This window comes from Delphinus delphis, chromosome 2 (assembly GCF_949987515.2).
Source record: "Delphinus delphis chromosome 2, mDelDel1.2, whole genome shotgun sequence".
Taxonomy (NCBI): Eukaryota; Metazoa; Chordata; class Mammalia; order Artiodactyla; family Delphinidae; genus Delphinus; species Delphinus delphis.
In genome coordinates this window covers 32,637,480-32,664,124 of record NC_082684.1, presented here as the reverse complement: position 1 = coordinate 32,664,124, position 26,645 = coordinate 32,637,480, and the positions used below count along the sequence as shown (strand labels likewise).

The 26,645-nt window shown below is 48.5% G+C and overlaps 1 protein-coding gene and 1 non-coding gene across 4 annotated transcripts in view; one reads left to right on the top strand and one right to left on the bottom strand.

The window, feature by feature from the left end:
* SMOC1 (SPARC related modular calcium binding 1) overlaps positions 1-26,645 on the top strand; it is a 152,050-nt gene that overhangs the window by 21,580 nt on the left and 103,825 nt on the right. The window lies entirely within an intron of this gene.
* TRNAR-CCU (transfer RNA arginine (anticodon CCU)) lies at positions 24,141-24,213 on the bottom strand. The gene has a single exon. It is a non-coding gene; the product is annotated as a tRNA-Arg (tRNA).

Sequence of the window (26,645 nt, the reverse complement as noted above, 5' to 3'; positions counted from 1 at the left end):
CTGTCTCCGTCTAGATCTTCACTTGTTGGGTGTGTGCGTGAACTCACTTGTTGGTGGAATGCATTTCTTGCTCGTGTTAGGAAACTTATCTGAATGATAAGTGCCACTGTCTCCAAAAGGACAGATTTCTCCAGCACATGCACCTGAGGGGAGACCACTCAACAACTCTTTGAGTCCTTCGTGGAATAGAGAAAAACTATCCCCACTGTGCCGTTTCTGGATTCCTGACCCACAGAATCTGTGAGCATGGCAAAATTGTTGCTTTAAGTTACTGAGTTTTAGAGTGTTATGGATTGAATGTTTGTGTCCCCCACCCCACATTCATATGTTGAAATCCTAACCCCTCAATGTGATGGTATTAGGAGGCGGGGTGGCCTTTGGGAAGTGATTAGGTCATGAGGGTGGAGCCCTCATGAATGGGATTAGTGCCCTGATAAAAGAGACCCCAGTGAACTCTCTTGCCCCTTCTGCTATGTGGGAACATAGTGAGAAGATGCCATCTAGGAGGCAGGAGTTGGGTCCTCACCAGACACAGAATCTGCCGGTAAGGACAATGTGCCACTAATTCAGTGACAGTCAGTAAAAATGAGGGTGGATAAGACAGAAACAGAAGAGAAGAGTTAAGAACGAACCTAAATAGAAAGTAGGTAAGTTGTGGCATAGACCTGTGGCACAATCTATAAAAATTGTGCTTTGTTTTTGACATGGATAAGTTCACAATGGATTTAGTGTGGGAAAAAATGGAGGTCCATCCATTGTATATAGTATTGTAGAGTTCCATTTTGTAAATGATAGACATGCACAGAAAAAGAATACACATTAAAATGTTGATAGTTTCCTCTGAGTGGGGGGGTCATGGAGATTTTCGTTTTCCTTGTTTAAAAGGAAGTTGCAGTTCTTGTGTATAAAAACAGTTAATAGAAATGGAGCCGCCACTGAAGCTGCATGTCTGTTCGTTGCCAACGTGAATGTTGACCGATAGGATTGCACAGTTATCTACAGGCAGGAAGGTAAGGGCTGGCTGTCGCCTTTCCTGACGTTTTGTCCCCTCGCATGAAGCCGTGTTACACCTTCTTGCTGGCTGCTGCTCAGAGGATGGTGGGAACCAGGACAGACTGGCCACAGGACAGGCTGTGTTTAAATGCAGAGAAGGAAAGAACACAGCTAGACCCCTGAGAGTTTGCTAGCCAGACTGGGAGGGCCTGGGCCTCAGCATCCTTTCTGCCCTCTGTCTCATCTGGCCTTTCTCCCGGTTCTTTGAAAAATATGTGTATCTTGGCTGCTTCTCTAACTCTGACGGTGCCTTGGGTTCTGCGGGTGGCACGCTGGCCTTCCAGTGCCCTCCGACATTCTTCCTGTTAGAGTTGGGGGCTGGAAGAGGGGACCATTTTGGTCTATTGCAGTAACCTCCTCAGGTACAGTTAGGACTTGGGGCGGGCTGGGCTTGAAACGGTGCAGGGGAGTGGTTTTTCGGTTTTCTTTCTCTTTCCTTCCCCCTTTTCTCCTGTTCATCTGAGGTATTGGTGTGTGTGTGTGTGTGTGTGTGTGTGTGTGTGTGTGGATTTTGTGGGAGAATTTTATTTGGGAGAATTCAACTCTCCGGACTGTTTCTTTGAAGTGCCCCTCTCTTCTACCTCTCTGTCCCCCAGCACTTTATACACTCACCTCTGCTGAAGCCCTCAATGGTGATGGATTGGTTTGTTTGCTGTAATTTGTCTTTTTGCCTCACTAGACTGTGGGCTCCTTGAGGGCAGGAACCCCATTCCCAACTACGTCAAAAGAACTCAGAAGACAAGAGACCTGTCTTCAGTTTCTATATTTCCAGGCTCAACATTGTATCGGGTGCTGAATAACCACCTATTGGTAACGGTACCAACCAGCATTTCATCCTAAGTGTGTGAGTTTCTTGTAAGTCTGAATCATAGTGCATGTTTACTCTGTATGCTGCGTAATTTAACTAGTGTGTGAAACATTACCTTATGATCTGAACAGGTAATAAACTCCATCTGATAGCAGGGATTGGGTCATGCCCTTCTCTATTTGTTGGAAACTTCTCTAAGCAAATGCATGTCTCTGTTGGACTTCACATTGATTTTATAGACTGATACATTGAATTCCAACTTAGGAAATTCCCCTTGCTGTGTCTAGGTGGTGGAAAGTGTGCCTGGGGAGAAAGACAGCTTTCATTTCAGAGTGTAGCATTGGGGTAACATGATTTCTGGTGAGGGTTTGTGTAAGTTTTTCAAAATTGTGACTGTATCTTTCATGAATGTTCATTCTCTTATTTTTGTGAAGAGCTATTTTCCATTGGAAAACAATTTTGGGTTTTAAGTTATGCTGTGTAAAAGGTTTCCAGAAAATGTCAGGGCGTTTTCCAAGAGTACCCTAGGAGGTAGGAGCAGTTAAAATACATTTAAAAATCTGTGTTCTCATGGACCTTGGCCATTTAATTTGTTTTTCATTGATTCTTGGGCCAAAAGGAATTCTACCTGGGTGTGAATGAGGATGGGGGGATCGAGAGACCAGAGGTTTATTGGTCTAACACTCCCTAGGAAGGGACCCACGTGATTATTAGTCAAGGTGACACATCACTAATTATTAGAGAAATGCAAATCAAAACTACAATGAGGTACCACCTCACGCTGGTAAGGATGGACATCATTAAAAACAAATGCTGGAGAGGGTGTGGAGAAAAGGGAACCCTCCAACACTGTTCGTTGGAATGTAAGTTGGTGCAACCACTGTGGAAAACAGTATGGAGGCGTCTCAGAAAACTAAAAATAGAATTACCATACGATCTAGAAATCCCACTCCTGGGCGTATATCCAGACAAAACTATAACTCAAAGAGATACATGCGCCCCTATGTTCATAGCAGCATGAGTTACAATAGCCAGGACATGGAGACAACCTAAGTGTCCATCGACAGATGAATGGATAAAGAAGATGTGGCACATATGTACAATGGAATACTACTCAACCATAAAAAAGAACGAAATAATGCCATTTGCAGCAACATGGATGCAAATAGAGATTATCATACTAAGTTAAGTAAGTCAGAAAGAGAAAGGCAAATACCATATTATATCACTTATATGTGGAATCTAAAATGAACCTATCTATGAAACAGACACATAATCACGGATGTAGAGAATAGACTTGTGGTTACCAAAGGGGATGGGGGTGGGAGAGGGATGGATTGGGAGTCTGGGCTTAGCAGATGCAAACTGGTATATATAGAATGGATAAACAACAAGGTCCTACTGTATAGCACAGGGAACTATATTCAATATCCTGTGATAAACCATAATGGAAAAGAATATGGAAAAGAATGTATATATATGTATAACTGAGTCACTTTGCTGTACAGTAGTAATTAACACAACATTGTAAGTCAACTATACTTCAATTTAAAAAAAAAGGGGACACAACTGGAGACCAAGTTTCTTTTTCTTCCCTCACATATCAGTTACCCCTTTGAACTGGGTTCCCTGGCTTGGAGCAGATGGTTTCCTCCTGGCCTCTGATCATTTGCCTCTGCTTTCTGTGTTAGCGATGTTTTCAGGTTGACGTGGGTTAATTCCAGATAGAGGCAATTACCTGGGGGAAAGCATTCTTAAGTGTGATGAGCACGTTTTATGAGTCAAGTCTATGTTAGATGTTTTACATAGACTCTCATTTACTTCTGTCAACAGTCCTGCAGAGGGGACCAGTTATCCCCACTGATAAGTGCGCAAGCTAAGGTTTGAGAAAAGTGCTCCGGCCCTAGGAAGAGACTGGACTTGAATCCAAGTCTGTCTATTACCAAGCCCTTGTGTTTTCCAACACACGACTCTGCCTTCATAGCACATCAGAGCGGGCTTCAGGTCACCAAGCATAGGTGGGTGGAAAGAAACAGTTGGGAAGAAATCTTTCTGTGAAGGTTTTGACTGTATTTCAAGCATGTAGGGTGGAGTTTATGATGGCCAGGCAGGAGGCCTGAAGCTGGCGAGCTACTCTGGCACCTTTTGCCCACAAGACAGGCTCTGTTTATTTCATGCCAGCTAATGTGGAGGGCGCCATAAATGATTTATGTTCGAAGGGTTTCTTTTTTTGGTTGACAAAAGTACCCCTATTGCAATAAGTCTCGGATACTCAATTTTTAGTAAACCAGGCTGAGTAGCTGCATAAGGTTAAGAGAGACACACTGTGTTTATACAGAGGAGGTGTCTAGTCAAGTGTGCCCCTGGTCGGAATCCCTCCTTAGCTGATGGATTTTCCATGGCTTGACTCTCACGGCTTAACCCTGGACATTCAAAGTTTTAGGGTACAGTGTCCTCTGGGAGGTCATCAAGGAAAACTGTTAGGAAGCCTGAAGCTGGGGGACTCCAGTGGGAGTGGGCCTGTTGTCTATATTATTACCAGGGGGTTTCCAAGGATTGAGACCGTTATGAGCTATAGATTTAACTGACATATTGAACTGTATCCAGACTCCACGTTACCCTGGGCAGATCCTCAAGTCCTGGCAGTTGGGCAGCTGCAAAGGCCAGTAGCAGGGAGTCACCATGGAACTTGTTGCTAATGTTTATGCAGTGGCTTGTATGGGGCCGCATACAATATGGCTATTGTTCTGAGTTTCAGGGGTGCCAGTTAGTGGCTGGTGTTAAAATGTGTCCAGGATTTGGCAGAGGATCCTCTCTGCCTACCACTGTATTAGATGCGGGAGAGGGGACGTCCAGACGGTGTCTGGGGTGGGGACTGGGGATAGAATAGATTGGGGCAGACGTTGAGGCTGGAGCTAAGGAGAACATCCCAGGAAAGCCATGCCCAGACCTATTTTCCTGAAGGGCATTCATTTAAATTTTTTTAAAATTTATTTTAAAATTTACGTAGAGTAAATGAAACGCTTTTTGGTGTACAGTTCTATGACTTTTTGGCAAATGCACAGGGTTGTGTAACCACCTCAATACAGATACAGAGCAGTGCTACCAGCCCCCAGAATTCTCTCATGTTGCTCCTTTTAATCGACGCCTCCTCCTTTAACCTTTGACAACCGCTGATCTGTTTTCTGTCCCTGTAGTTTTGCCTTTTCCAGAATATCCTATAAATGGAATGATGTGGTCTTTTGAGCCTGGCTCCTTTCATGTATTATTATAGTGCATTTGAGATTCATCCATGTTATTGCGTGTATCAATAGTTTGTTCCTTTTTATTGCTGAGTATATATCATGGTTTGTTTATCCACTCACTACTTGAAGGACATTTGGGTTGTTTCCAGTTTTGGGCCATTTTGAACAAAGCTGCTAGAAACATCCACGTACAGGTTTTTGTATGCACATGAGTTTTCACTTCTAAGAGTGGGATTGCTGGGTCATAGGGTAAGTGTATATCTTACTTTATGAGAAGCTGTCAAACATTTTTCCAGAGTGGCTGCACCATTTCGTATTCCCATCATCAGTGTATGAGGGTTCTAGTTGCTCTGTGTCCTCGTCAGCACTTGGTATTGTCATGATTTTTTATTTATTTGTATTTGTTTTCAGCATTCTAGTAGGTATGTGGCATCTCATTGTGGTTTTAACTTGCATTTCTATTTAAATGTTTTGGATATTGCTTCCAAATGAGGTTACAGTTTTCAGGATTGAAAGAGGTAAACAGCACAATTATAGTAAATTGCATTTTATGTGTGGAAAAAGCCCATTCATTTGTCAAGTGTATATATTTAAAATGTAATACAATTTTGGTAACCTTGTTTCAGTATATCTTTATATTTTGATATACCCTGAGCCTCTAGTGTTTAGGAGTGGTGTCTGGCTGCAATTAACAGAGACTCAACTATTGTCAAGGCTTCTTTATAGCTGGATTTATTCACTCACATAAAGGAACTCCAGATGTTTGGTGGTTCGACATCATTAGGGACCCAGGTTCTTCTATCTTTCTATACCATCATCCTTACACTGTGGCTTCCTTTCGCAAGGTCACAAGACGGTTTCTAGAGTTCTGGCTATAGCCTTACCTTCTAGGCAGAAGAGTAGGAATGGGAAAAGGCTCTTTCAGCTTTTTCTCCTTGACTTATCCCTTCCCTGTTAAGAGAATTTTAAAAAAAAAGAGTTGTGTGTCTTTTTCTCGAATAACTGTTTTTACATTTGAACCTAAAGTTAGAACAGAAAAGCTCAAGTTTACTACAGAGTCATGAATAAGATCTTCATGAGATGAGCACAGTAGACCAATGTGGACATATTCAGGGTTTTTTCTCAACCAGTGGTTCCCAAAGTGTGGTCCCTGAACCAGCAGCACCAGTATCACCTGGGACCTTGTGAGAAATGTAAACTTGGGCCCCACCCCAGACCTATTGAATCAGATACTCCAGTGCTGGGCCCAGTAATCTGTTGTTTTTTTTAAAAGATTTAATTATTTATTTATTTTTGGGTGCGTTGGGTCTTCGTTGCTGCACACAGGCTTTCTCTAGTCGTGGCGAGCAGGGGCTACTCTTCATTGCGGTGTGTGGGCTTCTCATTGCAGTGGCTTCTCTTGTTGCGGAGCACGGGCTCTAGGCACACAGCTTCAGTAGTTGTGGCTCACGGGCTCAGTAGTTGTGGTTGTGGCAGCCGGGCTTAGTTGCTCCGCGGCATGTGGGATCTTCCGGACCAGGGCTCGAACCTGTGTCCCCTGCCCTGGCAGGTGCATTCTTAACCACTGCGCCACCAGGGAAATCCCCCAGTAATCTGTTTTTAACAAGTCCCAGAAGAGGTTCTGATGCATGGTAAAGTTTGCAAACCATTGCTCTAAATCAGAGGTAGGCAAACTTTTGGGTAAAGGACCAGATAGTAACTATTTTAGGCTTGCGGGCCACAGGGTCTCTGCTACTCAACTCTGCTAATTGTAGTGTGAGAGCAGCTACAGACAATAAGTCAAAGAGTGGGTGTGGCTGTGTTATAAAGTCAATACAGCTTTGCATTCACAAAAACAGGGAGCTGGACCAGATGTGTCCCCCGGAGGAGTTTGCTGACCTCTGCAAAAACTACGACGCCTTCAGGGTAGTCAGCCTTGCTGTTCCTTGCCTCTTCTATGCGTTGACAGATGTGAAATGCTCCTAAACAGCCAGTCAGAAGTGGGAGGCACCAGAAGGAAGAAGGAAGAAAAAACAAAACAGGGCTGCCTGGGTCTGGTGAAGTAGCTGCTGTCATAAGACAAGGCTCCCTCTTGAGGGGCCCAGTGACTAGAATGTCTTGGTCCATCTGTAAGTCTTACCCTGTTTCCAACTGGAATGCTCACTGGACACTGATGCTCACTGATGAGACCCTTCTGTTCTCACTGAAATTTGTTCCCATTTATCCCAAGGGCTACCTGGCAGTCCTGTTCTGTGTCTCTAGCCCATTCAATCTCCCTTTGTTCTAGAAGACTAGTCCACACATTCTCCCCTCAACCTCCAGCACATCCACCTCCCTCCTCATCCTCAGGTCATGGCCTTGCTTCTTCTTTCACTGAGAAAATATAGGCAAGAGAAAAGAACCTCTGCGGTCTGCCATTCCTACATCTCCAGACCTGGAGGCCATGCCCATCCCCAGAGGCTCCATCTGTCCTCCCATCACGGCGGATGAACTGCCCTTGCATCTCTCCCAGGCAGGCCCTCCGCTCTGGCACTAGATCTCATCTCCCTGCACTTATGAGGACATCATTTTAGCGTTTGCCTCCCTGTGTTCTCTATCACTATTTCTCCTCCTCTCTACTGGACCATTTCCTCCATGTCCACCCTGCTATAATTTCTCCCATGTGTCCTTCTTGGTACTACCCTGTTTCTCTGCTGCCCTTGACAGCAAAACTCTCTGGAAGGGTTGTCTATTCACACTTTCCCCAAGTCCTTGCCTCTGTCTTCATTTTGAACTCACACCTATCAAGCTTCCCTCTTCACCTCTTCTTTGAGACTTGTCAATGTCACATTGACCTCCAGGCTGGCTAATTCCACGGTCGGTTCAGTCCTCATCTTACTGGGCTTTCAGCAGCACTTGACACACCTGTTCTCTGCCTCCCTCATGATACACTCAGTTCTCATCTTACCTTCCCGGATGTTCCCCATCCGTCTCATCTCCAGTTCTTCCTCATCCCCTGGTTCCGCCTCTGAGTACTGGATCTCCTCAGGGCTCGGCCCTGGGAACGCCTCTGTATCTGTACTCGTTCCTTTGCCGATCTCACCTAATTGGAGAGTTTAAACAGCATCCGTATGCAGAGCGATCTCAAACCTATGTCTCTAGTCTGGATATAGCCATACACCCACGTCCTACTCGACGAATCTCCACGTGGATGTCTAACAGGTATCTGAAACTAATAGTGACCAAAACCAAATTCCAGATTTTTCCCACCACCCCACCAAACAAACCCATTTACCCTGTCCTCTTCCAAACTCAATCAGTGACAAAGCCATCTTCACACTTGTGACAAAACCATTGGAGTCATCCTTGATCTTTCTCTTTCTCTCACCCCCCAAATAATATCCGTCAGCAGATTTTATTGACTCTAAAGTGTGTCCAGAATCCACCCACTTCTTACCTCCTCTGCCACTTTACCCCGGTGCACGCCTATTACTCTTAACAGCATGACTGCGATAGCTGCCATGTGGTCTCCTTTCTTCAGCCTTTGCCCCTCTTCACTGTCAACACAGCAGCAGAGTGAACCTTCTGTGACCAGAATCGGCTCAGTCACTGCTCTGCTTCCCATCTTCCCATCTTACAGCGGCTTCCAAAGCCCCGTGGGATTTGCTCTCTGCTGCCTCTCTGATCTGACCTCCTGGTGCTGCCCCTTTGCTCCAGCTGCTACGGCCTCCTCGCTGCTCCCTGAATACTCCAGGTACACTCTCTCCTCAGGGCCTTTGCACTTGCCATGCCCTCGGTGTGAAATGGTCTCCTTCCAGAAAACCACAAGGCTCGCTCATTCAGTTTCTTCGGGCCTCTGCTCGTGTGTCACCTTCTCAGAGATTCTTCCCTGACCAACCTGTGGCTAAGAACTGACATCCTGTGTCTGGCTTTGTTTTTCTCCCTAGCAACCTCCATACCTGTTAGATTAGAGATTTACTTGTTTATTAGCTATGTCCTTCCACTAGAATGAAAGCCCAATGAGGGCAGCGACCCAGTGCCTAGAACAGTGCCTGAGATCTAGAACATGCTGGCAGCATGTGGAACGAATGGTTTCACTTCTCAGACTTAAACTACATTATTATAGGGCAGTGACCTTCAAACTTTTAAAAAGCAAGATAATTCTTCTTCCAAAAATTTTGGAAGGAACTTCAATCTGCAGGACAGATATCAGTGATATTTGATTGGTTCGAAGTTATCTGATTTTTATCTTGTTTTTGTTGTCTTTTTGTAAAGTGTTGAGAAAGTCTGGACTTACATTGCAGTAGCAGAATGCTTTTGAGTTAAACTGACCCAGAAGTATGAAGGAAGGATAGTAAGATACTTTTTATTTCAAATTACTAGTAGCATTTAACAGCTGTTCATTCTCCCCGCCTCCCCCCATACGTCAGCCAGGGAAGAAGTATCCAGGTTTATAATAGAGTCTCAAACTGTCAACAGCGGGCTGTTATTATGACGTGTTAAGTTACACATTCGTGGGTTCTCAAGCAATTGACCCAAACGCTTTGAGGAGAATACTTGCTGGGTACATGTGCCTGTGCATTTGACCTAGTGCACATGTGCTGATGGAGTGACCTTTACTTGTTTCTAGAATTTCACGTGAACAGACATGTGCAGCCTGAATGAAAACAAAACACAGACCCATAGTTTCTTAATCAATGAATGACACATTTAGGAAGCATCTAAATATTGCAGAGCAATAACCTGGGAGAAGTTCTGTGACTGAACGTTGTGCAAAAGCCTCGTGTACAGCATGGGACAGCACGCTTGCAGTCTTCTGTGTGTTAACATTTGGACTGCAACACATCAGCCCGTTTAAAGAATGCTTAACACAGCTGTACTCTTCTGGCTTACTCTCTTTCTTAACCCTCTTTTTTAAAACGGCAAACACTGTTTTTCTGGTTTCTACATGAACAAAATCCTCTGAGCAAAGTGCAGTAGGCCAGTGAACTTGGATGTCTTTTCCAAAGGGCTTTTAGGGACGATTCCAAAGTCTAAGCACACAGTAGACGCTCAGTTAATGAACGTTAGATGTTGAATGAACACAACGGAAGTCAGAAGGAGTGTCAAGAGGACATGAAGTGTCCTCTTTAAAGGACAAAACCTTACCTCACCTTCCTTCATGCCTGTAGGATGTGGTTTTGACCATGAACCCTAGCGTCAGACTGGTTGGATTCCATTCCTGGCTCCATCACTTACCAGCTGATGACCTTGGCCAGCGAACAGAACTTCTCTGTGCCTCAGTTTCTTCAACTTTAAGTTCTGTAAAAAAATACGTGTCCCACAGAACTGTTTTGAGAGTTAAATGAATTAACACATTAAATACCTAGAACGATGCCTCGCAATACAAAATGTTTGTTTTTCTTATTATTACTATTATTATTCTGAGAGGTAACACTTTTCATAGCTGCCCAGCTGGCAAAGACCGTGGGATATTGAGAACAAAGTTTCTCTGTCCCTTCCGACATGTAGCATTTTGTGGTGTTTTGCGTAATTCTCAGGGCACCAAACACACCCAGGCAAATGATACAGGGATGAGGACGCGTCCTCTTTCCATTAACGTGGATATCAAGGGGGTGGTGATTGTGGTGCCTTTGATTCCTGCTTCTCTAGGGTTTAAGCTGTATGTTTTCTTTGCTGCTGCCTCTGGGGGCCACACCCTTGGGGTGGAGCAGTGCCGACTTAGGGCTATTTTTATAGAAGGGGGTAGAATCTTTTTTCTCATGGAGCCGGCTTCCCATTGGGAAACCCTGTTGCTGCCTGGTACAGCCAGGTCAGGCCCATGGGAAGAACTGGACTAAGCAACTCTCTCCCATCCTGGGGCAGAGTGGACGCTCAGAAACCCATGTGTTCCTACGGGCTGCAGAGTGACACCCAGCCCCCTGGTGTGGCCCTCCCAGCCCCTTCCTCCCATGTTGGACTCTGCCTCCCAGCATTTCACGTCCCTTGTCCAGCTTGTGTTCCAGCCCACGGGGGGAGTCACTGTTCCCCACACATACCCTGAAAGCTTTGCGTTATGTACTTTCAAAAATGATGATGATTATTATTTCAACCACAGCAGTTATTACTGCTAATACTTACGGAGACCTAGAAGGTGCCGGGCACATGCAGTATCCTCACAGACCTATGATGGACATACAGAGGAAACTGGGCTCTTAAACTTGACCTAAACCCAAGAGCACTTGGCTTGTGAATGTGAAACTGGCCTTCAAGCTCTTATGGCAACTTCAGATTTCATGCTCTTAACCCACCATTGTCAGACTGAAGTTGGGCTCGGATGGACCTAAGACCCACAGGGAGTTCTACTTCATGCCGTCTCTTGGCTTTGAGGAAATCAGTGGAAACCTGCCAGAAGTAGATTTGTCAAAAAGTGTGTTTTTATTATATAATTATTCAACATAAATTTGGAGGATTAGCCAATATAGAATTAACACAACCATCTGGACTCAACTGTCCTATTAAGACAACACACAGACACACACACACAGACACACAGACACACACACACACACTCCTGGAGTGGAGGTAAGAAGCAAACATCATACCTTAAGACCAGCGTGGGTGCCTGCCGTACCCACCGTCTCCTGGGCGGTGTGGGTGGGCTTCCTCTCTCCGTAGTGGCTGCCGACGCTGTGGCTGTAGAATGGATTCATTCTGAAGGATCGCATCAGAGCGAGGCCCAGAGCCCTGATATTCTGTTGTGGGAAACTCCTTTCATGACTGGTGTCTCCAGGGCTTTGCTGTGATTGACTCTTTGTGAATGAATGAACCCTAATGTGCTGATGAGATTAGTGCCCAGGCCGGCTCTGTCCTTGACACCCACCTGGCTATAGGTTTTACCAATATGCAAATTAGGCAGGTACCGATGAGAAGGGGGGTCCTTCCCTGGGAGCCTGCGGCCCCCGTGTTAAACATTGGTTCATTGATTGAACCAATGATTGACAGCTGTTGCCACAACTGGGTCTTAGAGTCGTAACTCAGATGCTCATGCATCATGGCCTCTTCCTGCTGTATCAAACTATTTGCTCCACCCCAAACGCCATTGCTCTGTCCTTCCAACCTTATTCTAACGTTCGTCCAGCACATTCGCTTCTGCTCTGTGCCGGGCTCAGCCCCAGGTGGGGATGCAATGATGATGGCGAAACAGACGTGGCCCTCAGTCGTGGAGTTGCTGTCTAAGTCAGGGATGCAATAGAATAATCACAGAAACAAAATACAGCTTGCGCGTGGTGAGAGCTACAGAGGAGAGCTGCTTGGCCCCAGAGCTTTGACCCTATCTGGAGCGTCAGAGGGGCACGAGGACTTCCCTGAGGATGCGCTGCTCCAGGTGAGGTCTGGAGCGGGGGGTGGACTTGCTCAGTGAGGGGAGGGGAGGGGAGCGCTCTAGGCCAAGGGCAGGCACGGGGAAAGGTTTGGAGGCTGGAGGTGGCCTGTTGCAATTCCACCCACCCTTTAAACCAGTTCACAGTCACCGTGCAGATGGGGAGCCCTGCTCTGTGCTTTTTAACACTGGGTTCCTTAGGGTGTTCGACACACCCTGGGTCCTTTGAGACAATTCCTAGGGGCTGAGAGCCCACACTTCGTTGCCGGGAATGGGCCCTGAGCTACCCCTTTCACACCAGCTTCCTGCCGCAGGGCTGGCCAGATGCCTCCTGAGCTCTGCTTCCAGCCTGAGTCACAGCTTGGAGAGGCCAGGGGCAGCGGGGGAAGTGAGCTTAACTCTGCGGCCCGCAGCGCCACAGCCTTCTGCCTTGGTCACTCCATTGTGGGTGAGATCTTGCAGGCTTGGGGGGAGAAGGAGTGGCCTGAACAGCCCCTCGCATCTCACGCAGTGTGCCTGGACTTTCCCAGGTCACGAAGCTCACAGCCTGCCCTGTTTTCCATTTCCACTTACTCACCGCAAAATTTAGAGCGATGCGTTCTTCTCTGTTCTGGGCCAAGTTTCCCAGTAGAGCAGAAGGAGACATCAATTCATTCAACAAACATTTATTGCACACCCCTGATGCGTCATGTTCCGGGTCTCTGGGCTCTGGGTCCCGGGGCCTCAGAGGTGAACACGCTCCACCCGCTGTCCTCTGGGGCTCCCATCCTGGTGACAGTGCCAAAACCCTCCCCCTCTCTGGACTTGTCTGCGAGGTGGGTGAATGAAATCCCATGTCTTTGCAGGGCTTTGTATTCTGGGAAGGGAGACGGCTGACATAAATCCCAGGAGAATCTTATTAGTTTTCTGTTTCCAACGAAAGAGCATTCCCAGGGGCTGGGCTGGGGCCCTAACTTGGGTGGTCTCACTGCGTCGTCTAGCTGGAAAGTGAACCAATGCTTCTCATGTGTTTCTTTCCTTTTATAAAACGCTCCGTCAGTCTTGAAGCCTCCAGTACTTTGTGGTGAAAACCAGAAACATCAGGCTAGGCATCAGAATGGGGAAAAACGGGGGCCGAGGGAAGAAGGCCTCCTCTCTACCCCAGGATCCCTGAAGTGCGCCTGGTGAATTGGGCTGGTCGTGGTCATGGGATGCCCCACCAGGCATACTGCTCCTATCTGCCCAACCCCCTCCCTCCCGGGACCCAGTGCTCTGTTGCAGAATCAGGCAGTGCCCAGCGCAGAGCGACTCCATTAGCTCATCAGATGTCAGGACGCAGAGTGCAGGCTTCCGGGTGGGACTCCCTTTGTACCGGCTGTGCTGTCCTGGATGAGTAATTTAACCTCTGCAGCTTTTTCGTTCGTAAGATATAAGTGCAAATACGACAAGCTGTACAAATAGACTGAAAAAGGCACTTCATGTCCTTCGCACGGGCCTGGCATAAAGTCAGCGAACTCGATAGACAGAGGTGGATGTGGCTACCTGCTTCTTCTACTCTTCTTATCATGCTTCAGGCTGTCAAGGTTCTGCACATCACCATGTGCTCAGGCACTGTACGTGCTGTTGCTGGAAATGCTGGAGTAGGGCCCGGGGTTAGCTGAGCCCTGCCTGCTGCAGGAACAGGCTTTTCTGGGGGAAATCATGGCTCAGGTTGACCTCCTGCTGTTGCCTTGGACCCTTGCTGTTGGGTGGAATGTGTTCTCTGCACCCTTGATGCTCAAAGTGTGGTCCCCAGCCAGCATCACTGTCATCCCCTAGAGGCTTATTAGAAATGCAGCATTCTGGGTCCCCTCCAGACCCACTCAATGAGAATCTGCATGTTTATTAGCTCCCAGGTGATGCATATCCCTTAAAGGTTGAGAAGCACTGCTCGACATTGTTTCAGCTCATGGGCATAGAGGGCTCACTCTGTTTTTGGTGTGTGGAGGAGAGGGTACCTCTGAGAAGAGGAGGGGAGTGGAATGAGCAGATGAGATAACTGAAAGCCAACAGAACTTGACCCATGACTTTCTGCATCCCCTCAGTTGTCACACTGAACCTCGCTTACCTGCTGGCTCTCTCCTCCCCTAGGTGAGCTCCCGGGGCAGGGTCTGTAGTCTTTTGTTTTGTTTTGTTTTTGCGGTATGCAGACCTCTCACTGTTGTGGCCTCTCCCGTTGCGTAGCACAGGCTCTGGACGCGCAGGCTCAGCGGCCATGGCTCACGGGCCCAGCTCGCTCCGCGGCATGTGGGATCCTCGCGGACCGGGGTACGAACCCGCGTCCCATGCATCAGCAGGCAGACTCTCCACCACTGCGCCACCAGGGAAGCCCAGGGTCTGTAGTCTTTACACCCGCCACACTGGCTCACTGCCTGGTTCACTGTGGGATTCAATAAATGTTTGAGTGAACACAGCAATTCTATTTCCACGGAAATGTAGTTTCCTCTCCTTGGTTCTGAAACCTGGGTGCAGATGGTGGGTGTGGTGGAAGCGTATGGGGACTTAGTGTGTACTAGAAGGAGCGAGAGACTTGCTGGCCCTCCTGTGATCTCGCTGGGTTTTCCTTGTCAGTCTCCGTGGCTGCCTCCTCCCACTCTGCCCCTTCTCGGTGTGGGGTTGCCCCAGGCCTTGGTCCTGGACCCTCTGTCTCCAGCTATATTCTTTCCCCCGATGATCTCATCGAAGCCCATGGCTTTACATCTGTGCCCTGATGACTCTCAAGTTTCCCTCTCTAGCCCTCACCCCCAGACTCCTATGGGACGTCTTTGTTTAGGCCTTGTCTTAGTTGTGTTCCCTGGTTTCAGACAGAGCCTGAGACAGGGATTCTGGCGCAGGATTTATTGAGAACATGCTCTCTGAGGAAAGGGAGTGAGGGAAGCAGGATAGGGCGGGGAAGAGGCTAAGCAAGGACGTGGTGCCACTCCCTTACACGTGGAATCTGAGAAAGTCAAACTCATAGGAACAGAGAGAAGAGTGGTGGTGGGGTTGGGGGAGGGTGGGGAAGGTGGGGAGATGTTGATCAAAGGGTACAAACTTCCAGTTATAGGAGGAATAAATTCTAGGGATCTACTGTACAGTATGGTGACTATAGTTAATAATAATGTGCTGCATACTTGAAAGCTGTTGGGAGAGTAGATCTTAAGTGTTCTCACCACACAGAAAAGGTAACTACGTGAGGTGATGGATGTGTTAATTACCTTGATTGTAGTAATCATTCCACAATATATATCTTTTCCAAAACATCATGTAGTATACCTTAAATATATACAACTTTTGTCAATAATACTTCAATAAAGCAGGGAAAAACTGATATGGTGCCAGGAGATATCTGGCTTTGGCCTGAACTACTGGATGGGTTTTTTCTTAACCACCCACATCTGGTTCATCAGCAAATCCTGTTGCACTGCATCCCATCTGCAATGACTTCTTGCTCTCTCCACTTACACCATCCTGCTCTGAACTGATATCCCCATCTCTTGGGCCTGGATACCCTCAATAACCACACTATTTTTTTTTTTTTTTTTTTGCGGTACGCGGGCCTCTCACTGCTGTGGCCTCTCCCGCTGCGGAGCACAGGCTCCGGACACGCAGGCTCAGCGGCCATGGCTCACGGGCCCAGCCGCTCCGTGGCATGTGGGATCTTCCCGGACCGGGGCACGAACCTGCGTCCCCTGCATTGGCAGGCGGACTCTCAGCCACTGCACCACCAGGGAAGCCCGATAACCTCGCTATTGATCCCCTTGCTTCTTATCCTTCTTCACATAGCAGCTGGGGTGAATCTTTTTAAAATTTTTTTAAAGACTATTTTTTAGAGCAGTTTTAGATTTTGAGCAAAATTAAAAGGAAGATACCGAGATTTCCCATATACTCCCTGCCCTGACGTATGCACAGCCTCCCCTATTATCAGTTTCCCCCACCAGAGTGAGACATTTATTACAATTGATGAGTGGACATTGACGCATCATTACTACCCAAGGTCTGTTGTTTATATCAAGGTTCACTCTTGGTGTTGTACTTTGGGTTTGGACAAATGTTTAATGACATGTGTCCATTATCATATTTTGATACGAAGTATTTTCACTGCCCCAAAAATCCTCTGTCCTCTGCCCATTCATCCCTGTCCTGCAACTCCTGGCAACCACTGATCCTTTTTCTGTCTCCATCGTTTTGCCTTTTCCAGAATGTCCTATAGTTGGAATCATACAGTGTGTGGCCTTTTCAGATCGGCTTCTTTTGCTTAGTAACATGCATTTATGTTTCTTCCATGTCTTTTTATGATACCTCATTTCTCTTTAATGGTGAATAATATTCCATTCTCTGGATGTACCACAGTTTATTTATCCATTCACCTACTGTTTCCAAGTTTGGGCAATGATGAATACAGCTGCTACAAACATTCATGTGCAGGTTTTTGTGTGGACATAAGTTTTCATCTCCTGTGGGTAAATACCAAGGAGCATGATTGCTGTATTGTATAGTAAGAATATACTTAGTTTTGTTAGAAATCACCAGAGTGTCTCCCAAAGTAACTGTACCATTTTGCATTCTCACCAGCAGCCGGCAAGAGTTCCTGTTGCTCCACATCCTCACCAGCATTTGATGTCAGCGTTCCAAGTTTTGGCCATTCTAATGGCACGTAGTGGTATCTCATTGTCGTTTTAATTTGCATGTTTTCATGTACTTATTTGCCATCTGTATATCTTCTTTGGTGAGATGTCTGTTAAGGTCTTTGGTCTACTTTTTTTTTTTTTTTTTTTTGCGGTACGTGGGCCTCTCACTGTTGTGGCCTCTCCCGTTGCGGAGCACAGGCTCCGGACGCGCAGGCTCAGCGGCCATGGCTCACGGGCCCAGCCGCTCCGCGGCATGTGGGATCTTCCCGGACCGGGGCACGAACCCGCGTCCCCTGCCTCGGCAGGCGGACTCTCAACCACTGTGCCACCAGGGAAGCCCTGGTCTACTTTTTAATTGGATTGCTTTGTTTTCTTATTAGGGGTGAATCTTTTAAAAAAAAGTTTATCAAATCACATCATCTCCTTGTGTAAAACCTTTCAATGCCTTTCTACGGCACTTGGGATGAAATTCAAACTCCTCAACCTGGGCTGTGTTGAGTCCTACATAATCTGACTGTTGCCCCCCTCTCCCCTCCCCCACCATCTCCCACCTCCTGCATCAGCTAGGATATGGTAAGGTAGGTAAGGTGGGATGTGTCTCTTGTGTTTGTGCATCTTTTCTCCTCTACTAGACTGGGAGGCTCTTGAGGGGAGGAGCCCTGGTCTTCCCCGGATTTTGTGCGGGCAGCACATTCTTGACATGTAAGTCTGTGCTCAAATGTCATCCACCCTCCAGTCTTGCCTTGACCACGTGACCCAGTCACTTGCTGTACCATCAGCTGTTTTATTTTCTGCAGAGAACAAATTCCTGGCTGAAGGAGTATGTCCATTGCTTAGTGTACGTGTCTGTCTGTCTCAGCCCCCTAAGATGTGAAGCCCATGAGAGCAGGGGCCTGCTGTGTATTTTGCCCACCACCGTATCCTCAGCACTAACAACAGTGCCGGGCACACACTAGGTTCAAGTATGTGTTGACGGAATGACTGAACACTGGGAGGAGTGAACCAAGAGACATGAGGGCTGCGAGCTCTCTGGGAATCTATCTCCAGGGGCCCATTTAAGGTCAGGCAGCTCTATCCAGAAAGTTCATTGTAGGTTAGAAGTTGTTCTTTTTCCAGCTTTCTTCTTATCAAAATAAGCAGAGAAGGGAACGCAACCCAGTTTCCTGCTTATACCTCAGACCACCAGGAAAGACAGATGGATCTGGAAAGAATCTGAGCACACACAGAAAGGGTGTCCTGGCTCCTCCCAAGTGAAGACACACCTCCCCAGGGATGGCTCAAAGGGGCTTGTCTCAGGGACCCTCTGGCACTGAGGCCTAGGAGGTGGTTAACATCACAGCCTTTTTGAATTTTTTTCCCATCTCCCGACTTGGTATTACCAAAACCCTGACAACGTCTGGAAGTCGCACGTCCAGAGAACAAACACACATGAACTACGTTCTCCAAATGCCAGCTTTGTTTGAAGAGCAAGAAACAGGACTTTTCTGATGGGAGAGCCTTAGGGTCGTAATGAAGCTAAGCCGGCCAGGCCTCTGAATTGTGTTCTGAGGAGAAGTTCCAGAAGGAGAGGCCTCGGTCCTAGGACCAGTCAAGCCCCTGCAGACTAGGTTGGATTTCAGTATTGGATTTTGTGCCAGGGGCTCAGGGAGGACTGAGCCAGCCTCCCTGCTTCAAGCTGCGGGTCAGGCCCTGGGGCAGGAAAGGTCCTTTTTCCTCTGAGAGCATGGGGAAGGGGCAGTGGAAAAAATAGGGCTCCAGTGGCCGGGCAGCGGATGCAGGAGAGATTTGGAGTCCTTCTCTTGCTGTATCTCTCTCTCGTGACCTCCAATCCTAGAGGCTCTGCCGAGGACAGATGGCTTTTTCTTTTGAGGCAGCTGAGCCCCGCTCTGTCCCGCAGCCAGCACCTCTGACCAAGCCTGTCCAGCTGCCCCCAAACCAGCGTGCTCTCTTCACACGTTCTGCTCCTCCAGGGGGCGTAGTCGGGGACCACGTTTGCCTTGCTAACTATTGTAGCTCCTTGAGCAGAATGGCGCATAGGCGTCAAGCATTCCTGGATGTTGAATGGTGGGAAATACGTTGGAGGAAGAAGACCTCACTGAAAGCTCTGTTCTAGCCCTTCTTTCCGTGGTGACCTTGAGGAAGTTGCTTGACCTCTCTGAACCTCCATTAATCTCTGCCAGGTTGCTGTGAGAGCCTGAAGGTGGTTATGGTGGTGACAAGAACAATGGTGAACATTTACTGAGAGCTGTCTGACGCCAGGCATGATTTTACACGTCTTCACTCGCATTTTATTTCGCTTAAGAAGTATCCTGATGTGGTGGTTCTATTATCACGTGCATTTTACAGATGTGGACTACGGCACAGGTACCTTAAACACCACGTCCAAGGCCACAGACCAGAGCTAGGGATTGAACCCACGCCTGTATTTCACACAGCCAGTTGAGGTAGTACGTGCAGGACGTGCTTTGGCAAGTGCTGGCCAACTTCCGGTTGCTTTGGTATTACATATCCAAGGAGGCCTCGCAGGGTCCAGGCCTTGGGTTTGGTCTTGGAGGTCATTGACAGCTGAGCATGTGCCGTGTGTGTGCTGGGCCTGATAAACGCCAGGCAGGAAGGGCTCTGCTATCACTTGAGAGTGAGAGGGGGCCGGCAGGATAAGGAGCTGGACTCAGTAAGGTGGTAAGCGGAAACCTCTTCCCCGTGCCAGGGAACCTCAGGGGAGGTGCAGGATTGCTCGGGGCCAGGCTGCTTCTACAGCCATTGCTCTGGTTTTCTGGACGGAGGCTGGAAGGGCCTGGTCCTTCTTCCCTGCTCGCAGCTGAACCAAGCAGTTGGCAGGACTGCTCAGCCAGCAGGAGCTCCAAGCCACCTCGGCCAGGGGGAGTGGAGCAGAGTTCCTTTCTGTCCTGTAACATGAGGTTAAGAGAGAGCCCTTGATGAAACGAGAAGGGGATTAAACAGAGGCAGGGGTGAGTGTGGGGAAGAGAAGGTGACCGGGAACTGGGCAATGAAGTCAAGGAGGGCTGCCGGGCTTGGTGCAGTGGGATTCCTGCCAAAGAGGAGAGATGCCTTGAGTAAATGCAGGAGGCTTCAGACCCGAGACCCAGATGGGAGAAGAGACTTACCCAGGGCCAGGCCTGGAGGAATGTCTGTGGCTGGCACCCAGGTCGGGAAGCAGGAGGTCAGGTTGACCTCGAATAGGCCTCCTCTCCGGGAAGCAGGCTTTATCGTGCCCGTGTGCAGCACTGATTCTTTTCGAGATGTTCCTCGTCTGTATCAGAGATGATTTTTCTTGGCAAGCTGCAACTTTTTCAGAAAGCAAGACTGCAGTCTCCTCATAGCCTGGGTCAGGGTAATCCCCTGTTTGTTTCTGCAGGCTCAGTGTGTTTGAGGCCAGAGCCAGAGCCAGCCAGGGGTGAGGGTCCAGCCCCGGCCAGACAGCTTTGTAGCTGGATTTACAAACTCCAGGGCGGCTCCAGCTCTGGATCCTTCTGATCTTTGGTGCACGTAGTCTGGCTGGGTCTTGGGTTTTCTATGTGCCCTACTTTGTGGTGCTCCTTGGTGGGCCCTTTTTCTACTTCCTGGGACCTTTATTTCAGAGTGCAAGTGAAATAAGAACCTGCCTCAGGTAACACCTTGGGAGGAAAATCTAGATTAATTCATTTTGCCCAGTTCATGTGTGCATCTGGGTAGAGTGATTTACATTACATATATTCAGAGCCCAAATAGTTAAACCACGCACATAGATGCATCCTATGCTTGCATTTCTTCTTGTTTTCCACCTTTATCATAAACTCTCCAAGAGCGAGTCAGGAAACATAGCTCTTGAACCAACAAGTGGTAGATGGTGTGAGTGCTGGGATACTTGACGAGGACAGAAGCGTTTCTGGACAGGGAACCATCCTCTGGAAGTCCCTCTACACTGGAGCAACAACTCTCTGGAGGGTCTGGATCTCTCAGAAAGACCTCTTTCAGGGACAGGAGCCTCTTCAGGAGAGACAGGTTCTCAATGATCACAGGAAGAGGCCTTTTTGGGGCCAGCATCCGCCACATCTGAGGTTCCTGGAGGCTCTATGCTGACCCTTAGCAGAGCAAGAGGAAGGAGCCAGCTGGAGCCACCCATGTGCTGAAGTCTTTCTTTTCAATTCCCTACTCCCTATGCCTCCCCGGTCCTGTTTTGGTCTGAGGGCAGTGGGGTGGTCCTAATAGACATAGCTACTGTTTATCAAGCGTCTACAGTGTGCCAGGCATGTGCTGAGTGCTTTATACGCATCATTTCACAGGTTCTTGTGACAAATCCATGGAAGGGTGTTATTCTTATTTTACAGATGAAGCAGCTGAGGCTCAGAGAGGTTAAGTGACTGTGCCAAGGTCACACAGCAAGTGAGTGGTGGAGCTGGGTTTTGAAATTCTGCTCTGCCTGATTCTAAAGGCCATGCTCTTAAATATTGTGCTGCACTGGCCACAGAAATGCCTGAGAAACAGAGTGCCTTCTGGGATATTGGGGTGAGTGTTTTAGAGAGATGTTCTGGAAGCCATTTGAGAGTTAAGTCTGGGACGCAGGGCACTGAATCTTGGAGGCTTTAGGAACCTGAGCTCCCAGAGAGGGAGGGCTGAGAGAAGTGATCTCCAGGGGAAACTACAAGCCAATCAAGAGCTTCTTGGGTCTGGATTAAACACAGGTGGGGCTTCTTAGTAGTACTAATTGGGAATTTGGCTAGACTCTTTGGGGCTTGTTTCTCAGTGTGGACACGGAAGGTGACAGGCCCAGGGGTGTTGGGCGGGTGAAGGAGGAGAAAAGTCTTTTTACAAGGAAACCTCTTTGAGGTATCTGGACCGAGCTGGACACAGTCTGTCTTTTGGAGGTTCGACCAGGGTCTGGTGCAGAACTTGACAAGGGCCCACTCAGCTCCGCACCCACAGTGATCCTCCTCTAAGGAGGTCGGTGGGCGTGGGGTGGGTGGCCAGGGGATGTCGCAGGCCCTGAGAGAGGAGCCCGACCCCCAAGTCCACCTTAGCGACTGGGCTGCGACATCCACACATGCTTCTGCTGCCCTTGCTTCTGGATCGTTCCTGGCTCTGTTCTATCTTCTCCCTCCCACCTCCCCTTGGCCCCTGGCGACTGACACCCCTGGCAGAAGGCTTCCCACCTCTGCAAGTCTCCAGTGGGTCCCGAGAGGCAGCTGCTGGGCCGCCTCACTCAAGAAGCGCGTGTCGCACTGGCCTTGTACCGAGGACATTTCTGAGAGCAGACGGATGTGTCCTTGGGGCGAGGGTCAGGGGATACCCAGTCGTCTTTTGTGGGACATTAAATTGCCTGAACCAAACTGTGGCTTTGGGGAAGGTGTCTTTTTCCCTTTGGTGGCCGACAGGGTGCAGAGAACACCACCCAGCCACTTCCAAAGACTTCAGGGTGGGAGCCAGCAGCTGGGTCCCCGGGCTAGCGTTTGGAGGGGCTGAGGTCTGACGAGGGTTCCCCAGGACACTAGAGAATGAGTCAAGGGCCGGAGTTGCTGGCCTCCGGGGTTGGGCTTTGGAAAGGTAACTCTGGAGTTACCGTTCTGCGGTTTGGGGGAGGGGGTTAGGGTTTTTTTTTTTTTGTTTCTTTTCTTTTTTTTCTTTGCTTTGCGTTAGGATGCTCTGATCTGACTTTTTTTTTGTTTTTGTTTTTTGTTTTTTTTTGCGATATGCGGGCCTCTCACTGTTGTGGCCTCTCCCGTTGCGGAGCACAGGCTCCGGACGCGCAGGCTCAGCGGCCATGGCTGACGGGCCCAGCCGCTCTGCAGCATGCGGGATCTTCCCGCACCGGGGCATGAACCCGTGTCCCCATCGGCAGGCGGACTCTCAACCACTGTGCCACCAGGGAAGCCCTGCTCTGACTTTTTTGATATGAACACAAAGTGCTAGATGCGCTTGTTGACTTCCAGCAAATGGGATGGGGGAAATATAGCAGTTCTTGGTAAATTCCTTTATAATAATGGTTTGATTTTTTTATTTCGAGAGAATCTTCTTTTCCAATGTATGCTTTTTTCCTTTTTGCCCGGGCGGCCCTGGAGGGACCGTTCCAAGAGGAGCCTGGCTGGAGAGAGGGCACTTGTGAAGCTTGCTCCTGACAAGCTTACACATCCTCCAGCGCCTGAAGCAGCTCTTGGCCTGGAGCGGGGGAGGCAGGAGGTGACCCAGTTGCATCGCATTTACTGAAGTGGGCTGGAAGCAGCAGATGGTGATAGCCATTTCCAGAATCTCGCTCTACACCGTCTCCCGAACTGATTCTTTCTTTCCATCCCCCTTGCCACTGGGTAGCCCAGATCCCTGTCAGCACCTCGGGTCTGGTTTTCTGCCAGTGCCTCTTAACGGTCCATTTTGCATTTATTCTCTTTCCCCTTAAGTCTCTTCTACCCACAGTGGCCAGAATGACTAGCTGAAAATACCATTTTTATGAAATGACTTTCCTGCCCAAGCCTCCCAGGGTTCCTTCCGGCCCGTAGGACCGAGGGAGCCCGCCCCGTCCTCACACAGACATTCTGCTGCAGCCCCTTTGGTGTCTCCTCTGTCCCCTGCACATGCCTGGTCCTTTTGCTCAAGGTGCTCTGCCTTCCTTCTCTCAGCCGTGAGCACAGATCACATCTGCCCTCCAAGGAGGTGCCCACGTCCTCTGTTCTGTGTGCAGTCCCCTCAGCTGCCCCAGCTTGTACCTCTCCTCACCCTGTAGCCCGCTTGCCATCACTGGTCTTGGCAGTTAGGGGATGAGGCAGGCAGGGTCTGGTGCCTTCCTGTTTGTCCATCTTTTCTCCTCAACCAGAGCACTGGCTTCTGGAAGGAAGGAGCCAGATCAGGTTCTCTTGTAGCCTGGGGTGGCCCTGGGTCAGGCCTCTAAGGGCATACTTGAGAAATAATTGTTGGATTAATCAATAAGAAATATTAACCAATAAGAAATATCGCAGTTTAAAAAGCTTAAACTGCAGTGTGAGGGATTTATTTATTTATTTTTAATATTTGTTTTTTTAAAATTTATTTATCTATTTGGTCGCGCCAGGTCTTAGGTGCGACCGCGGGCTTCTTAGTTGCAGCATGCATGTGGAATCTACTTCCCTGACTGGGGATCGAACCCAGGCCCCCTGCGTCAGGAGCACAGCGTCTTAACCACTGCGCCACCAGGGAAGTCCTGTGAGGGATTTAGATTAGATTTAAGGAAGGCTTTCTAGACGGCAGTTAGATGTTTCGAAACGATGACTGGGGAAGACTGTAGCAGTACTAGGTCTTATAACGTTTACGAAAAATAAGAGAAAATTCTCCTGCGAAATGTCGTCAGGGTATGTGGTGGCAGTAGTGGCAGCAGCAAAAGGGGGTGAAGAAGAAAACGGCCATGTCCGGTCGTAAGCCTCCTGTTTACAGAGGCTCTCTGCCTCTTCACTGCCCGCTTCTTGTCATCGGCTCAGGGCTTTCTTGGCTTTTCCCTCTTGTTACCCAGCCTTGGTGTGGCTGTAAGTGAATTGGATTCAAGGGGTGGGGAGAGAAGGGGAGAGGAGGCCGGCGGGGGGCAAAACCTGGCCAGGGCCAAAGCCTCAGAGCCATTTGCATGTTCTGGGCGTCCCCAACCAAACAGTGGCTTTGCCATCCTGTCCCCTGAAACGTGAGCTGTTCATCAGCCAGCAGCCAGGTGTGCAGCCGTTGGAAGGTGCTGGCATGCTCAAAGGAATGGAAACACCACTCTTCACCACTATCCCCGCATTTCCCCAAACTCAAGTTGGCCACCAGGGAAGTGGGAGGGCTTTGGTTTGCCAGAGATGTGTGGAACCACGGGTTTAGCTCCTCAACAGTCAGAGCCTCTCAAAGGGCCTATTTGAGGAGTAGGTGTGACGTATTTTGCAGTAGAATGCATGCCTGCCAAGCTAGAACAGGCTGTGCCCCAGGGGTGACCTTCCTCTGCTGTTCGGGCTGCTTTCGGAGCACACTTTCAGACTACTGCCTGCTCCCCCTGTCCCCAACCCCGTGCTCCCCTGTCTCCCCACGGGTGGGCTGGGGGGCACTGAGGGAAGGGAGTGGGAGACGGCAAAAACAAAGGAGTCAGGAGGAAAGGGGTAGTGGGAGCCAGAGGAGCCTTTTGGTACCCATTTGGGTTATAGACGTAGCATCGTTCACATGGGTGCAGCCCTTTTTCCCTGCTCGCAACGGCCAGATTAGGTGCGTCCAGTGGGCCTCTGCTGCTCTGTTCATTCAAGGGCCGTTCTGTAGGTCTGGGGACTGACCCTTCTGCTTTGGGAACCCCTGGGCCTGAAGATGAGAGATGCTGGCTGGCAGGGCCGTGTCGGTTGTCTCCTGGTGACCGCAGGAGCTGGGATGGGGAGGATGGAGGGAGGGGGCAAAGGTGCTCTGTCAGGCGGGGCTGAAAGATTTGGGGAGACGGGGATATTGGTTCTCCTACTGTCACCTTCTGTTCACCCCACAAGGAGTTCTGAGCGATTGTGAGATGAGCCACATAAGACCAGACCAGCCTAGGGCAGCAGTTCTGAGACTTCTTGGATACATGGCACTCTTACATTAAGTCACACCATATTTTAGTGTGTATAGGGGGACACACATATTACGATGTACAAAGTGAGACTTTAGAAGTGATATGCTTCTCTGACATTCATGTTGCCACAAAGCTGTACCCTCTGCGCAAGCAAAAAACGTACAGTTTTGTTGCAACATGAATGTTTAAGTTTTTATCGTACTCTTCAAGCCAGTGACCCTTACTGGAAAGAATGAGGTCTAACTAGAGTGTTTGGAGGAGTAGTATTTACTTGTTGTGGGAGTCAGATGGCAATTGTGGGTTTGTAGTAATATTATTCTCCCATTGAAAACTATTCATTGTTGTCCTCTCCATAAAGACATTTTGATTATAGTTAGTAATGGTGGCACTGTTCTTTAACTTGAAACTTTTTGGAACTTAAATATTTTCCACTTCTTTTTGCCGTGGTTCTGGATGATACTGCTGTGAGTTGAAAATCACTGTACTATAAAATTAGAAAGAAATGCACTCACACAAATGGAAAATACAAAGAAAATGGGCAATTTCACAAAATATCCAAAGTTTACCTTTGTTTGCCTAACAGTCCCCAAGGGTCTTTAGTGAGAACGTGTGAAACTCAGAATGCAGTTTGAACAACCCTGATTTAGTTGATAATAGAAGTAATAATATAGTAGTAGCTAAGATTTATCAAGAACTTTTAAGATACCAACCTACTTTTTTTTTTTTTGCGGTACACAGGCCTCGCACTGTTGTGGCCTCTCCCGTTGCAGAGCACAGGCTCCGGATGCGCAGGCTCAGCGGCCGTGGCTCACGGGCCCAGCCGCTCCGCGGCATGTGGGATCTTACCGGACCGGGTCACGAACCCGTGTCCCCTGCATCGGCAGGCGGACTCTCAACCACTGCACCACCAGGGAAGCCTACCAACCTACTCTTTTATTCTCAGTTCTACTTTTGATAGAACTGCTACATTTCCAGTCTTAACAGATGAGGAAACTGAGACTCATACAGTATCTTGACCGAAGTCCACAGTCCAGGGACTGGATCCCGGGACTCAAAGTCTCTGCCTTTAACACCTGCA